General features: G+C 33.0%; 1 protein-coding gene across 2 annotated transcripts in view; it reads left to right on the top strand.

Moving 5' to 3' along the window:
* Positions 1–2,851: 2,851 nt before the first annotated feature.
* Positions 2,852–17,478, top strand: part of LOC145252517 (ADP-ribosylation factor 6) — a 247,197-nt gene continuing 232,570 nt past the window's right edge. Inside the window, exon 1 of one of the 2 annotated variants that reach the window (XM_080112065.1) lies at positions 2,852–3,119. The gene's annotated coding sequence lies outside the window, so the exon portion shown is untranslated. The remainder of the gene's footprint in view (positions 3,120–17,478) is intronic. The other variant, XM_080112064.1, reaches the window with a different exon arrangement.

Raw genomic sequence — 17,478 nt, 5'->3', positions numbered from 1 at the left:
AACTTTTAAATACGCTTCAAAACATCTTATCTCAATTATATTTTACTTTCGAAGTTGCAAATTTCTTAAACAAAACAATAACAAAATAAAAAATCCTCTAAGTTGGGGTGGATGGGTGGGGGGTACATTTTTCGATGGGCGTGGCACTTTCATATAAAAGTTATCCTTAATCCTTTTTCAGTGCTACTCAACGATGCCCGAGAGTATGAATAACCCAATAGAAGTTTTGGACACTTTTTATAATACCCCCCCCCCCAAAGTGGGAAAAAGCAAATCTACAACAAATAAACGTAGAACATCGCATATTTGCACGGTTGGTGAGTTATTGTATGGGTTCCTATCAGAATTTTGTTTAATTTTCGATCCTGTGAGGGTCCAAATGGCTATTTTTTTTTCTACCTCAAACAAGGCACAGAGCCACTTTGTCATGAGGGGCTACTATTTATGACCAGATTAGCAGAGATATTATTTGTGGAGTTGGGCAGCGAGATGTCTATTCACATTTACACTTGAATTTCTGCATGTCAGAACAGTCAGGAAAACAAGGGTCCGGGAGGGAATTCCAAAGTGCAGCAGACCGAGAGGAAAAGCTATTCAAGTAGAAGGCTTTACGGTATCTATGGATCTCTATAGTGTAGGAGTGGGATTTTACTGCTTGTTGGGTTTGTCGAAGGGATTGTTGTCAAGGTAGTACTACTAAGAGTACTAGGAACTCGGGGTTCGTCAGACCACTTGCCATTGAAATACTTGTAAAAACAACCACAAGGGAAGGCTGCCACATTTTGACGCTGGGACAGAGGTTGGAGTTTAGTTGATAGTTTAGGACCTATTACGTTGTCTAGGAGCAGGAGACTAATGGCAGCAAATGCACCAGCCCAGATGTGGCAACAATACTCCATGCATAAGCGAACCGTGGCCTTGTAGAGATACAGTACTCTCAGGTGTGAGTAGCGTTTTAACTCACAGACTCAACACTACTTTTGCTTCAAAGATAATAAGCGCTTTAAAATAAATTAAACACAAAAACTTACTCAGGTAGGTAGAAGGGTAACTTTTATTTGCTGCATTTTTCATTTTCCATATTTTTTTCATTTTGGTTTTATAAAAGTGCGTGTGACGTATCTCTTTTAACACCCTCTCTTTATCCCTGACATCTGGTTCAATATAATAGGAAGCAAGAAAAAAAGGGGTATGTTTTACAATGGACAACAAAACGAAAAAGCGGTATATATATATATATATATATATATATATATATATATATATATATATATATATATATATATAAGTAAATGTTACCAAAGGCAACATACCCTTCTACCTACCTGAAGTTTCTAATATTGTAACTTATTTTAAAGCGTTTATTAAGTTTGAAACGCAAGTGGCACTGAGCGCTCAAGGTAAAACGAAAATAGAGATGGTGAAATGAGGCGGCTACCTTTCAAGTCTAGAGAATCGAATCACTCCAAACTTAGAAAGCACAATACTGGTAGAAATCCACATAATAAATATCACGTTGATATTTATCTGGCGGATTACTACAATTATCTTCTTTTTTTTTTAATTTCCGAGCTTTGAGAAATTCTCGGGACTCTAAAGGTGGCCGCCTTATGTCGCCATTTTTGTTTTCGTTTTAACTTAAGCGCTCAATACTATTTGCGTTTCAAACTTAATAAACACTTGAAAAAAACACCAAAAACTTCGGATAGGTAGAAGAGTAACTTATATTTCCTTTGATAACATTTATTATATATATATATATATATATATATATATATATATATATATATATATATATAAATATTACCACGTTTTTCGTTCTGTTGTCTATTGTAAAACATACCCGAAAAAGAAAGAAAGCTGACTGGCTGATCTCATTTCAGTGTTGTTTTTGGAACAACTACGAATAAGAATGAATAAAAAAAAGTACCCGCCCTCTCTTTTACTAATTTGATCCCTGGTGAGCACATAAATAAAAATTACAATATTTCTATTTTTACCATAAACAGATCTTTATCACAATCCGATAACATAAAGTTCGAAAATGTATCTTGCGTAGTTTCTGATTTTTACCCAGATACATACAAATGTAAGATTTTCCTTTTTGCCTTTTAAACCCCCTTTCTCCCAAAATAAGGCATATTACCACTAGGAACATAAAGGGCTACTATTTGGGATCATCTTTAACAGAGGACTGTGGGGAGTTGAGCAGCGAGATGTCTGTTCATATTACATCTAAACTTTTGCTTTTTTCAAGGAAACAGAGAGGGAATTCAAAAGTCTAGCAGTCCAAGCAAAGAAACTATTAAAGTAGGTTTTTCGGCGTCTATGTACTTCAACAATGAAGGGGCGAGACTTTGCTGCTTGTCAGGTTAATGTGTAATCGAGGGAACACAAATGTTATGAATTCATCATTTATATAATAAATAAAACAATTAACATTTAAACCGCGGGGGTTTTGTCAGTTTTCTATGAGTCTTTTCATCTAAGAATTTACCATGGTAAAAAAATAGCTTAACATTTAAAAAAAATAGCTTTCACATTCTTCAAAACGTTTCGCCTTTCTCTCACGACGTTTGTCATTTAAAAAATAAAAGAATTCTCTTTCCCCCAAGTCGACAGGAAATTCACATTTTTCACTCAAAATTAATACGCAATAACTTCCGGAAACCACAGAGTTGATTACAACTAATAAAACCCCTAGTATCGATAAAATTCATTATCCCTTCTTTAAAAATAAAAGGGTCCAATTTAAAATTTTTACTTTTTAATGTCTAGATGATGGTGAAAATTTACTTTTAATCACAATCAAAGTGCGCACTATTTCGCTGTCGCCATTTTGCTGCGGATGCTTCCAGTTGAAGGTCACAGCTGCTATCACGCGGTCGAGCTTTTCGCCGTTTTGAATTATGAGGTGACAACGATTATTTTTTATGGGGGAGAAGAACTAGGCGGCTTTTTTGTTATCATAATATTATTCAGTCTCAATTCTGGTTTGAATTTGCAGACCTTGGAAATTCCGTCTGATTTGGTTTGACCGTTTTTAAGGAATACAAACGTGTGTAGCACCGGCAAATCTACAAAAAAAAAAAGAAAAAAAAAATAATAATAAAAATAAGGTAGGTGGGTTCCTCGGGAATCACTAATTCAGTCTCTTATTTTTCCAAAGCTGGCTAACGCGACACGATTTTGTATGCGTGTTGTTATTTTATATTTATTTAAAATGTATATATTATCATTGCAGAAAAAAAAAACCCTGATTAAATGTAAATAAATTGTTCTTTTTTAATGTTATCTTGTGTATGTCAATATTTTAAACAACTGTGATGAATTATAATATATTTTTTATTTGGTATATTTTGTGACTTTTAATAAGTCTGGTTTGAAGTCTTAAAAAATTCGTTTATGTGAGAGAATGTTATGGTTTTATATATTTGTCTTAAATTGTAAATACGGATAGATTTAATTACAGATTATTGAATTCCGCTAATAATATTTATAAAAAAAAAATCGCGTTGTTTTTGTTTTTTTTTAAGTCTGGAAAAAATATTCGAATTTCTCAATGTTCGAATTTCTCTTTACGGAGAGAAAAAGACAGTTTTTACAAAAATCGTCAAATACTCCGATTTCTTTGATCTTTTCTAATAATTAAATAATAAACTAATTATTTTGACAATATGTGATATAAACTGAAAATGCAAAATAAATGATAATTTGAATCTAATATAAAAATATAATTCTAAAACTTTTATAAAAAAAAAAAAACCTTTTCGCAAAACGTAGCCATCTTTTTCTTTTTTGCTAAGTTAACTTTTTAAAAACTTATTTTATTTGCTTTATATATATATTGTAATATTAATTTTGATTTTGATAAAAACACAACTTTTTATCCATGCTTTTAAATAAATGGTTAGAATCTGTACAACTTAAAATCCTTTTAATTTATGAAACCGGTTCTTCGACATTATGCTAGTTTCTAAAAAAAGATCAAAAACTTCGAATTTATAATTTTTTGTGTTAAAACACTTGAAACACTTTTTAGTATCTAAGGTTATTTTTTGTTTGAATTCGATTAAAATATATCAAAATTATAACTTCAAAATATTTATACTTCATATCAAATAAGTTTGATCGTGATTACCTGGGTTTTTTCTTTTTTTATTTTTCATTAATATTTCTTGCGTTGTGATAAACTGGATTCACTTGGTAAATTAGTGTTTTAAAAAGGTAAATTATCGAAAAACAATCATAAAATGTTGATATGTGCATCTCAAACTTTTCAGCTCTAAGATGGCTGCCATGTACCAAATTAGTTCTAGTTTTATAATAACTTGGTTCGATTAATAATTTAATGACCAAACAATACCGGGTACTGTAGTTTACGGACCGTGCTGAAATAATGGCCTTATTTAGAAACTTATTTTTTATTTGTTTACATAGGCATCACGATTTATCAAGGCCCAGAGGCCACTCGAGGATAAGGGTTAAGAGTGTACATTTGTCAATTGGACAACTTATTCTGGTGCTAATGCAGAGAGTGATCCGCGCTATTTTTTTAAATCGTATTTTCACGTTTAATTAAAGTTTTATGTTTTTTTTTATTCAATTGTAAGGTTAAAGTACAGAATAGGTACAAAACACCTTCCCCATGTTAAGAATGGCTTTTTAAATAATATTATTTCAGCACGGGGATCAATCACTCTGTGCATTGCATGAGTACCTCTAGCAGTGTCAGAAATTTCGTGAAAATAGTGAATAATTCCACCCCATCTTTCCAAGCTTATAACTCCTCGAAAAATGTAATTCAAGCCCTATTTTTTTTTTTCAATCAAAGGAGCAAGGACCAAGGTTTTATTAAAAAAAAACAAAACAAAAAAAAACAATGTGTTTTTTTTTTTTAAAAAGGTTTTAAACTTCGGACTTTACATGTAAATTTCTAAAAAAGGGATTTTAAAGTTAGAGGTACTGAGTACCTCAGGTACTCAGTACCTCTAACTTTAAAATCTTATATAAAAAAATAGCTCGGTTCGTAAACTGCAGAAGTACCCAAAACCGTAACAATACAACCCAGTTATTACGGTATTACGTGCTCATTAAAGCTGAAAAGTTCAAGATAACTAAAAATGTTTGTCCCTAGTTTTTTAAAAATCTATTTCTGTCTGTGGTTTGTCACTCATAACTTCAGAAAGATGGCATAATCTCCAGTCAACTCTACGATCTCACTTACACACACACACACACACACACACACACACACACACACATATGGAAAAAAAGGGAAATCCGTGGCCTTTTTAGAAAATCCTCCACGTTTCATCCCCATTTTCGGGGGACTTACTCAGTAGAATAAGGATGTTTGAGGAAAATAAAATATACCAAAGATGAGATTATTTTCCTCAGTCATTCATTCTTATCATTTGCCTGAGGAAGTCCCCCGAAAATGGGGACGAAACGTTGAGAATTTTCTTTAAAAAAAAAAAAAAAAGGGCCACAGGTTTTCTTTCCCTTTTGCCATAGTGTTATATCATACAGCTTTTATTTTCATAATATATATATATATATATATATATATATATATATATATATATATATATATAATATTTCCTTATATAGGCCCCAAAAATGTCCTTGTAAGGTTTTTATTTCTTTTGATCATCATTTCTAATTAATCCAATTTATTCTTACAAAGGTTTACATTCAATCTATTTTTAACCCGATTATGCAATTTGTTATAAAATGTATTCATTCAGGTTTTGAGGTGCATATTTAAAATAGCCTAATTTCAAAAATAAAATAAAAAATATCGAAAAATCGTTATGATGTATTCGTCTTCGAACGAAGATATCATATTTCAAAAATCACGTAAATTAATCGAGTTGTTTTTAATTAAGAAAATCAAATTTTATGATTTTTAGCGATTAATATAAGGTGGACTGGTTGTCCAACCTGCAAAAGGTGTTTATTCCGAAAGCCGTTCTTAACATGAGGTTGAAAATACTCCCCCCTACCTTCCCATGTTAAGAACGGTTTTCGGAATAAACACCCTTTGCAGTTTGGGCAAAAACAGTGCAGTAGTGCACATTGACCTTAATGAGTTTTAATTATTTTGAATATAAATAAAATCTCACTGATCGAATTGAGTTGTCATTTTTGAATATGAACACATTCTAAAAAAAAATATGGCGACTCCCGATCTCGGACTCGCTTCCTCATAAAATTAGATTTTCTTATTTAAATTTAAAAAAAAATCAAAACAAAACAAACAAAAAAAGCACTTGGTCAATTTACGTGACTTTGGAAATATGACATCTTCGTTCCGTGACGGATACATAAATACTGAAAAAAGTTTGATTTTTTTTTTTAAGTGTAATTCTAATTCTAAATAAACACCGGTTTTGATTTAAATTTTGATACATATGCAGAGAAGATGCCGCGCTATTTTTTTTTAAAATAGTATTTTCAAGAAATATTCAAGTTTTACGGTACCTTTTGTTTATTGTTAGGTGGAAGTACAGAATAATTACAAAACACCCTCTCCAGCCCATGTTAAGAATGGGTTTCTAAATAATATTTCAGCACAGTAGTAGTACTGGATCAGTCACTCAGTAGATGGTTGAATGCTACAGTGCCGTCTTTATCTACTGATCCAATTTTAAATAGTTCGTCGGATAGACACCAAAATGTCAATGTAACTTCATTCTTTTATTTCTTAATTCTTGTTTTTAAAATGATTTACGGTGAATTTGTACTGATTGATGCAATATGTGTTCTAAACGTATCTTTTATACTACTCTCTCTTTCTCTCTCTCCTATATATATATATCCTATATATATATATCCTATATATATATATATATATATATATATATATATATATAGAAAGTGAGTGTTTACTGTTTGTGAGGACACTTTTCAACCTCTCAACGAAGTTTTGATTTACGCACTTGGAATTTAGTATATAGGGTATTCAGACACATGGAAAACTTTTTAATCTGTTTTCATCCGGAATTAAAGGGCTGTTACGGGGTAAAAATTGAAAAATTGGTACGTCGGTGTGGTGAGGGCTAACGTTTTTTTTTTGTTTGTTTACTGTTTCACGAATGCGCATGCGTGAATCTTTCACATTACAGATTATTCCATATGTTCAGAATAAGTAGGTTTGAAAACACTTTTTAAAATCGTGGCCTAATGGTTATCGTACTTAACTCGCTGTCTTTAAGTTTGGGTTTCGATTTCAGCTCGAGTATTTATTTTGCTTACAAGAAATGAACTGAACTGAACTGCTTAGAAAAAAACAATACTAGCATGCACTGCCACAGTGCCACATGTTTCACTTTCTGTATGAATTAAGATATAATATTTATGCGTATTTTACGACCGGGCAACGCCGGACCAGACCGCCTGCTAGTATATATAATTAACTCGTTTGCAATTAACATTTTAAGATAAATAACCCTGCAGACAAGTTCTCCATGAGTTCATTAAATACTGACTATATCAACCCGGCGTTGTCCGGTAATCTTTTTATTCGCTTTTTTTTTTCTTTTTCTTTAACTCCTTTTCAAGCACATTGTTAAATAGGATTTTGGAAGTTAAATTTTATTATCGTTTTTTGTTGTTAAATTACATCTAATTGTACCTATTTACTATGCCTCCCCACGGGACGAAGTTAGTATATTCTCCCATTTTTTTTTTTTTTTTTTTTACTATTAAAATTATGGATGACTTGTTTGCGAAGAAACTAATGCATTTCGGTGGATTTAATTTCGTAATTTTGGTACTTCTGCAATTTACAGGCCCTACTGAAATAACGTTATGATTTAGAAACCCATTCTTAACATGGGGAGGGAAGGGCTTTGCTAACTATTCTGTACGTTCGGTACTTTCATCTAACGATTTGGTATGCACTTATGTTACCGTCATGAGATAATGTTATTTTGAAAGCCATTCTTAACATAGGAAGGGGAGACTACTTCGATCTAATAATTTAATTAATAAACGGTCGGACGTTTAGGAAATTGACCCCTATGTCTAAACTCCACGTTAATTTCATCGATTACAAACTTAACTTTCAGATTAAAAAAAAAATTATGATTTTTATCGTTGGAGATCAGTTCTCAATTATAACGTTCTACTAAATTGAACACGTACTTTGTGACCATCACCGAGAAAAATATTGCTACTCTCTCACGTGACCGGTGATTATTCCCGTTGAAAAAAAAGGTTAGGGTATTTTTATTTATTTATTTTTTTACTTTCTTTCCAACTCGATGACGACTTTTACAGGTTTTCGAGTATGCCGTAAATGAATATCACAGTAATCTCCTATTTTCGCATCGGAAAATAATTCCAAAAATATTCGATTCAAACAAAATTGAATACAAAATTAAATTATATAAAAACACCTTTTTTTTTTTAGTTATGAGTAGAAACATCTGACAATTTAACGGGTCTAACTTTTAGCATTTGAAACAAATAATATTTCTATTTAGTTTACATTAACTTGGTTTAAATACGAAAAAAAGGTGTGAATCAGTAATCACATAGAGGTGAGAAACACGACCACACGAGAAGTTTAATTATAGTTTTATGCTAATAAAGATTAAAATTTCAAATTCCATTTCCTTCTTGGGTTTGAGAATTAATCTATCCCTCAAATCTGTTTTTAAAATATTTTTGGTAAATTTTTACTACGTCCCTCAGCGTATTATAAACACCCCACCCTCCCCATGTTAAGAACGGCTTTCAGAATAAACACCCCTCCTCCCTCCCCAACCTCGGAAGCCTTTCTTAACATGGGGAAGTTGGGAGGGTGTTCATTCCGAAAGCCGTTTTTAACATGGGGTGTTTACTACATTGGGACAGGTCATAAAAAAATACCTATTTTTTTTTCTTTTTAAAATTGCTGTGTGCTAATTTTCGTTTTTATTTAAACGTTTCTCTCTCTCTCTCGTTTTTAAGTAGCACAAAGTGAATTCCAATCGAGGGTGGAGGTTTTCATTTTTTCTTCTACGTGTATTTTCTTTTGATGCTTATGCACTTATGTTACCATGCTATTTTCAAGTTAAATTCCAGTTTTACTACGTCTTTTTTTGTACTTATGCATTTGTTACCGGGCTGAAAGACTCCCTAACGCTATTATTTTGAAAGCCATTTTAACATGGGGAGGGGATTTTGTAAGTATCTTGTACTTCCATCTAACAATTTAATAATAAAAAAAAAGGTATCGTGAAACTCGAAAACACTATTTAAAAATAGCACGGTAACATAAGTGCATGAGCACACTTCGTTTTTAATTGTTAGGTGAAAGTACAGAATAGTTACAAAAGCTCCTTCACCAATCACCATCCCCATGTTAAGAATGGCTTTCTAAATAACGTTATTTCAACACGGTAACATAAGTGCATACGTACCGATCTTTTCGTATTTAACCGGGTATTCTAACCGACATATCTTCTCGGATTTATTTATAAGAAGACTAAAAGAGACCTATCATAATTCTTCGAAATTCCTTCCTGTAACACAACCCCTCTCCCTCTAGCAGTTTGAGAGAGGACCACCATCTCTATATTTATAAAAAATATTAGACATGACTTTTTTTTTTCACAACTACTAGAACTGAATTTAGTCAATATTAAATGCAGACAAGTAGTAAAAAGGTAATTTAATTACGAAATTAAATCTATACAAATGCATTTCGGTTTCTTCGTAGACAATCCAGCTACGTTACTTCTTTAAAAAAGAAAAATTATTGTTACACTTCAAAATTTGAAAAGAATAAACAACGGACGATACTTGTGCATGTGCACTTTTGTGCTGAAATAATATTTTGAAAGCCATTCTTAACATGGGGAGGGGAGAGGGTTTTTTTTTTCCTTCAACTATTCTATGCTTCCACCTAACAATTTATTAAAAAATCCTGAAGCTTGAATTTAACCTAAAAAAAAAAAAAAAACTATTTAAAAATAGTGCGGTGGCAAAAGTGCGCAAGCACCTAAACGAATATTCGACCGGTAATAAATTCAATTTTCAAAACATTTAAAAAACAAAATTGGTAAAAGTCTTACTTTACTAAAAGAGCTACATAGTATGTAAAAGAAAAAAAAATGTACATTTATAGTATTTAACCAAAGTTAGGTTTAGTTCGGCAAAGGTCAATTTCGTTCGGTTCAAATTATGTAAAGGTACCCCAAAAATGAAAGTTAGAATCCCGGGCAACGCATTAGGTATAACTAGTTTAGATATTTATAAATTGGTTGCTATGACGAATTTTTTTTTTTTTTTTCGGCGAACCTAAACGAGAATCACCCCCCCTCCCTATAATTTTAACCGGTATTCTGCAGTCGTATTATACAGCCTAACCCAGCGTAGTATAAACACCTCCAACTTCCCATGTTAAAAACGGCTTTCGAAATAACCCCCCCCCCAACCTCGAAAACTATACTACCTACTAAAACGTACTATAAAAATTATAGGGGGTAGAGGTTGATTCTCGTTCAAGTCCGCCCTTTTTTCGAATTAGAAAATTATTTTGAAGCCTTTAAATTGGCATTTAGTGTAGTTTAGCAGTAGCACCAGCACCACTAAGTAAATTATTTTCAGTTTGAGAGTTTAGTAGAGTTAACAATTCGCAAATGCTGAAGGTAATTTATGGCTAGAATTTAAATTCATGGCTAAAAAATCTAGTATGCTCCTAAACCAAAGAAAAACAGGCCCGTTTTTTTTCTTTTAATGCCAATACTAAACTTACCAATAATCACGACATTGTTACTGTAATAATGTGTACTTATTCTTTATTCCCCTCCTTCTCATCCCATTTTTTATTTTCCGAAAATATTTACGTCGTTTGCCAACATTCAGTCTTTCTCGAAGAACGAAAAATTATGAAATTTCAAATAGTTTTTTTTTTCTTTCGTTTTTCAAAGATTCCAACCGCCTTTTTTTTTTACCAAGCATAACCGTGTCTCCCTCTTCCCTCTCCTCTTAGAAACCTCATTTCGGTCTTTAGAGACAGTGAATACTTCATGTAAATATGCATGCACGAGGAATCTATAGTAGCGCAATAGCCGCACCTCCCCTAAATCGGCATTACTCAAGTCTAGTGGCAAAAAGCGTGGCTAAAGTCGACTAAAAACAATGCCGGAATGGGCAGAGAGAGAGACTCATGTTATTTCAGAGTTTTGCTTTTAGACTAAGTTTACACGAGTCTAGCTCGCTCTACTATTTTTACCATAGCTGGAGGGTGCATATATGGATTCATACCCTTTCTCAAGGGTATTAGTGAAACTGTTGCAATAACCCCGCTAGAAATCGAGCCCGACATGCCGAGCCTGTAACCACTCGACCACACCACGTTCATTTTTCCCCCTCTTATTCATCCGCATCCCTCTTCTCTCCTCCTGATGTGTGTGGCATAGTTGCCATATCAAAATGTATACCCCTCCCTCTCACCGACCATCGCCGTGCCATCGCGCCATTAGGGGGGGGGGGGATGTCTTTATAATCTTTTCTTAACAGAAACGGAGGCCTTTTTTCTTTCCTTCAGTTTAAAAAGGAAGATTGTTTTGAATTTGACTCATTTTTCAACTGAAAAATTCCCTAGTCCTGCATTATTGTCTTATTTAGTATTAGTGACATTAATGGGAACGTGCTAAAGTGCTCGATTATTGAAAAAAGTTTAAAAAAAATAAAATAAAAGCGCAATATTTATTACAGAAGATCAGAAGTTCAACCGAACCGCATTATTGATTTGAAACCGACGGTACCAATGTTCTGTTCTTGTGTTTTATAACAATAAAATTAAGCCCCAAAATAATTTTTCGATGGGAAGGCAAACCTATCTAGATAAAAAAAAAGGGCTCTACTTGGTTAAGAGGAGCAAACAATTTATATTTTTATAAATTAAAAAAAAAAATGTTTTTTCTTATATATATATATATATATATATATATATATATGCATTTTTTTCTGCCTCTTCTCCTTTATCCCTATCATATTACATCTGCCCCCCCCCAATAATTTTTTTCAATTTTAATCTGAATTTTCTTTTTATATTGCTAATCTGAATGTTTTTAAAGTCGGTGTTGTCTTTTTATTTTTACTTTTGTATAATGCCGGCTTTTTCTCTACTGACGATAAGCATTTAGCTTCGAAATGCCATGGCTTAAAGAGTTTCTTCCCTTATTCCTCTTTCTGTAACCCTTATTGATTTGACAATGGAATAAAAGTTCATTTGTAACTTTACTAATTTTATATACACTTATTTCTTACAGTAAATGAGTACTAAATTCCTCTATAGTAGTTAACAGTTGTATTCAAACTAATTTCCATATTGGGGACTTTGGTTTTAAAGCTGACAGCAGAAATGGACGATAATGCTAATGCTCGACTTTAATGTTTAATTCTAACCAGAAATTACTTTCAAACCTATAGCTTTTTTTTTTTTAGTCACTTTCGAATTTCCCATCGTCATGGTAAATAACTTTTTGGTCAATTTTTACGACGTGCCCCAGCGTATTATAAGCACCCCAAACTCCCCATGTTAAGAACGGTTTTCAGAATAAACACCCCCCAACCTCGAAAGCCGTTAACATGGGGAGGTTGGGGATGTTTATTCCGAAAGCCGTTCTTAACATGGGCATGGGGAGGTTGGGTGTTTATAATACGCTGGGGCCCGTCATAAAAATTGACCCTATTATTTTTTATATACATGTTATGTAATTGCATCCTCGGCATTGCCCCCCCCTTTTTTTTTTTTTTTTTTTTTTTTTTTTTAATGATTTAGGAAAGTTGAATTAAATTGTTACGGTATCGTTTGATTTTTAAAATTATTGGTGCTAGTGCAAGTGCACTTACTGATCCGAGCTATTTTTTAAATCGTATTTCCAAGTTTAATTAAAGTTTTATGATATGTTTTTTTTATTCAATTATAAGATTAAAGTATAGAATAGGTACAAAACACCCTCCCCTCCCCATGTTAAGAATGGCTTTTTAAATAATAACGTTATTTCAGCACGGATCAATAAGTGCACTGGCAGCCACTGCACTAGTGCACTTGCACTAGTGCACTACTACTGCACTAATACAAATTATTAAATGAATCAAATTGTTATAAAGCTGTAACTAATTTTGTTGGTGCAATCTTTTAATGTCTTATAGAAACTTTCAATCTGAGATGAATTAAAACAAACAAACAAAAAAAAAACAGTTTAAGTCTTTTCAAATTTCGAAGTTTCGCAAAATAAACCATTTTTTTTTTTTTTTTAGTCCGTCAACTATTAACACAATATTAATATGGTTGACTTGTTTTACGAAAAGAAAATGAAAAGCATACTGGAGAATTTAATTTCGTAATTAAATTATTGGTAAAAAAAGAGACTATAAATCGTAATGAGGATTGATATGTTAAGAATGCGGTTCATTCAACTACTGAAATCATTTCTTTGCCATAATTAATATTTTAGATTTTACTTTTAACATTTGAACGTAGGATTCGTATTGAGGTTACTGAAGGTATTGACCCCCTTCCCCTTTAAAAATTTAAGGACTTTGTGCTTTTTCAGCAAAAACAAAACAAAATAATATATCGCTCATGAACCTTGGCATTAACTCTTAATTTTATGCTGGCAATACGAACAATCTGAAATATCTTTTTCTGTAACATTTAAGTTAAAAATAAACTTTCATCGGAGAAAGTCGCGTAGACGCGAGAAACACGATGTCGTCTCAATTTTATCAACAGAGGTAATGATGAAACGAAAATATCAGACACGATGTTTACGCTGGAGATTTCGACATTAGGTGATTTTTAAGCCCTAAACAGTCGATTATAAAGTAAATTAGTGGCTAGAATGAAAACAGTAAAGATTATAAAAGCAAACCCTCTTAAAAAATTAAAAATTTGTGGCTAGAATTAAAACAGCTTCAAATCAAGGGCGGACCTGAACGACCCCCCACCTCTCCGATAATTTAACAGGTATTCTGCTGATGGTATATTTTTATGACCTAACCCAGTGTAGTGTCAGTGAGTGTATATACCCCTAACCTCCCCCATGTTACGAATGGTTTTCGGAATAAACCCCCCCCCCCCGCACACGGTATTGTGCAGATTCCTTTGAACGGTTCTTTCAAATGACAAAAAAAAAAAAAATAAATAAATAAATAAAAATAAAGTCTTTAAGTTTCGAAGCACCGCGGGGCGCGGAGCCTGGAGCCATAATACTTGGCTTTTGTCAATGATTTCTCTCTAATCGGCAGTTAAAGGCTCGTCATGGTAAACAGTTTATCCTCATTTAAAAATGGCGACCGTGTTTACTCGCTTCCTTTCCGGAAAGCGTAAAAAAATTCGATAGTTATTTTGAAGTCTTTAAACTCTCTAATAGCTCAGACTATTTTAACGGCAAACATCAAGTATTACGTTTAAATTACTTGCATTTATTTCACGGTGTTACACAAGGTTGAATATCATATGGGTGTGGTCATTTCGCTGCACCTGCACCGCACCACATGGCCGGTAACAGATTCTCTATATAAAAAAAACCCTCAAAAAACTGCCTGTCGGCATTTCCGATGTGGGCGTCTTACCCCATCCATTTCGGAAGAGGTAATGTCTGGGATGACCCCCCCCCCCTTCTTCCTCCCGAAGAACAGAATAGGTGTTGGCAGAATAAACGTATGTATTTTCGAATACGTTCCTGTCTTGTCAAAGAACCAAAAAATTGTTTCGATCACGAGGAAATGAAAACAAAATATTTTTAAAGATGAAAGTGACTGTTTTTGTTGATTATAAAACGATCCTTTCTAGAATAGAGGCGCGGTCAATAAATATTATTTACAAAAATATTCGACTTTGGTCATTTTAAACAAATTACATTTTAAGAGCTTTATATTCGCTTTCGAATGTCGAAGACTACAATGTAAATTGTAAACGGTATCTTTTCATTTCTGGATTTAATATAATAATGAGATAACTTCTTGTATATGCGTTTTTCTCGTCTCTAAAGTGACGTGACGTACCACCTACATAGTTAAAAGAAAATACTATTAATTTAAAATTAATTATAGTTTTATAAGAATTTGGTCCAATTAATAATTTAATACCCAAACGATACCGTAAAATTTAACTTTCAGAATTTTATTAACAAAATATTTTGGTAAGAAAAAAAAAATCTATTTATGGGATTTAGGACGCCCGGGTTGACCTTATTACAAAAAGTCATTTTTTAACAAGGTTTTGAAGGTACCTCTAATAAGTTTCCAGACTTCTTTTGTATGGGCACTTTTATTGATAGTACACGCATAAAACTCTATTTCCCTTCGAAGTAATCTCCTCCAGCTGCAATGCATTTGTTATACCGTTCCAACAACTTCTGGAAGACTCCATGGAAGTCCTCTTGTGTGAGTGTGTCAATAACCCTCGTCTCAGCCTCTTTCATCTCCTCAATTGTCTCACAACGGCCTCTAAGGTTTTCCTTGAGCATAAGGAATAACCAAAAGTCACAGGCAACAAGGCCTGGACTATAGGGATGGTGAGAAATTGTCTTGATACCCATCTTAGTGAAATAGTCTGTGATAAGGATGGGGTTGGGGACTGCACCCTTGAGACAAACTTTGCGCAAATCTTCCACATTTTCAGTTCCTCGAAAAAAAATGGTGTGTAAAGTTCCCACACTGACATCCAACTGTGCACTTATTGCCCCTACACGGCGGTCCGTTTCTATGAAATTTTTTATTTGTCCAATCAACTCTGATGTTCTGATTTTCCTACTCCTCCCATACCCCTCATTATCCTTCACATATCCCCTGCCTTCTTTGAATCTCTTATGCCACTCAAAAACTGATACTCGATTAATGCAAGATGGTCCAAAAGTAGTCTGAAGCATTCTGTACGTTTATGTGGCATTTTTACCAAGTTTAAAACAGAATTTCATTGCATATCGTTCTTCTAAAGTGTCATCACATCCAGATCGCATTTTTGAAATTCACCAGTTGTGACAATCAGGCTTTAGTAGGATGTATTCCAATTTCTGCTGTAGCTGTTCATTTGAACCTGAAATCATAAGATATATAGCAATAACATACTGAATTTTCAAGAGTCTACGACAATTTTAAATGCCTATACAAAAAAAGGTCTGGAAACTTATTGAAGGCACCTCGTATTATTCATTGAATTATTTTCCCAGAGGAGAGGGGAGAACAAAACCGAAAGTAAAGACTCCCAGCTAGTTTACTAAACCAGAAAACTAATATTTATCTTTTAAAGGATTTTTACAATGAATTTATTTAACTTCAAAATTTAGCTGAATTGGTTAGCTCGCCGTGAAAACTTTGTTCATAATTTTTTTTTTCTCGTTTACAAATATTTTTTTCCTTTAAGAAATTAACTTTAGTGTCTAATCTTTTAAATACAATCAAAACCTACAAAACAATTATGATAAATCGGCTTTCAAAACTAGGTCCCTCTAACCTTATCCGCCCATTTTTGCCCGTACCTATGGTTTAGTTATATATAAAAATAAAGGTGTCTTCATTATTGTAACGAAATTAAAAAATTGAACTATTAAATTTCAAGTCGAACCAATGTGATCTAATTAATTGACATGTCACAGTAATGAGCATATCCGAAAATTACGAAAAACAATTGGGTAGAAAAATAATTATTAATGAAAATAGTTTTCAGAAAAAAATTAACGAAAATTAAGTTTTGCAAAAAAAAAAAAATAAAAAAAACTGGAGAGTTCTAATTATAACACAAGGGAGGTAAATATTTTTCTGATAATGTTTGGCCAATTTAGCAAAACTTAATTTTCGCTAATTGTCATTGAAAACTGTTTTCATTAATAATTAATTTTTTTACCTCATCGTTTTTCGTAATTTTCGGCCATGTTACTTACTGTCATATGACAATTCACTATATACAATTGGTGTCACTTGAATGAAATTCAATACTTCAATTTTTGAATTTCGCTACAAAATTCTTGGCCTTCGGGACAAGATCAAAGTGTAGTATATGTTCTTCAGATGCTGCACTTCTATTTCTTGTTCTCTTTCGGTGGAGGAGAAATCCTTCACGACTGAGACAATTTTTATTTTTGTACCTTTTCTCCACGTTAAAAAACGATCCTGGTGTGCAACTCTGTCCCGTAGGGAGGCATAGTATGCCTAACCAATAGGTACAATCAAAGTGCTCGGCCGCTCGGGACAAGATCAAAGTGTAGTATCTGTTCTTCTTGCTGCTGCAGTGCTGCTACTGCACTTCTATTGTTCTCTTTCGGTGGAGGAGAAATCCTTCACGACTGAGACAACTTTTATTTTTGTACCTTTTCTCCACGTTAAAAAACGACCCTGGTGTCTAACTCTGTCCCGTGGGGAGGCATAGTAAATAGGTACAATCAAAGTGCTTTTGTAATTTTTAAACTGTTGATCATAAATCAATTTCTGACTGAAATAAAAGTTTATAAGTCAAAGTCGAATATTATT

Source organism: Euprymna scolopes, chromosome 29, assembly GCF_053919585.1.
Source record: "Euprymna scolopes isolate OS-2025 chromosome 29, ASM5391958v1, whole genome shotgun sequence".
Classification (NCBI taxonomy): domain Eukaryota; kingdom Metazoa; phylum Mollusca; class Cephalopoda; order Sepiida; family Sepiolidae; genus Euprymna; species Euprymna scolopes.
This window is presented reverse-complemented; position numbering and strand designations above follow the sequence as displayed.